Source organism: Carlito syrichta, unplaced genomic scaffold, assembly GCF_000164805.1.
Source record: "Carlito syrichta isolate Samal-C Ts95f unplaced genomic scaffold, Tarsius_syrichta-2.0.1 Scaffold308642, whole genome shotgun sequence".
NCBI classification, from domain to species: Eukaryota; Metazoa; Chordata; class Mammalia; order Primates; family Tarsiidae; genus Carlito; species Carlito syrichta.
The window spans coordinates 518,028-518,397 of NW_007252738.1; positions in this window are offsets into that span (position 1 = coordinate 518,028).

Genomic DNA, 370 nt, shown 5'->3' on the forward strand with positions numbered 1-370 from the left:
GACCCCTATTTTTCCCCATACACAAAAATTTAATTCTAAATGGATCAGAGACCTAAATGTAAAACCTCAAACCATAAGAACCTTAGAAATGAAGGACATACCCTCATGGAAATTGGAACTGGCATCCAATTTTTGAACGAAACCCGAAACCCACAGGCCATAAGAGATAAGATAGACAAGTGGGACCTCATTAAACTGACAAGCTTCTGCAAAGCCAAAGAAACCATCAAGAGAGCAGGGAGACAGCCTACACACTGGGAAAAAGTATTTGCCAAATCCAGGTCTGACAAAGGCTTAAGATCTTGGATCTACAAGAAACTCAAATGTGCTGAAAAGAAAAAAACAAACAACCCCATTATAAAGTGGGCAA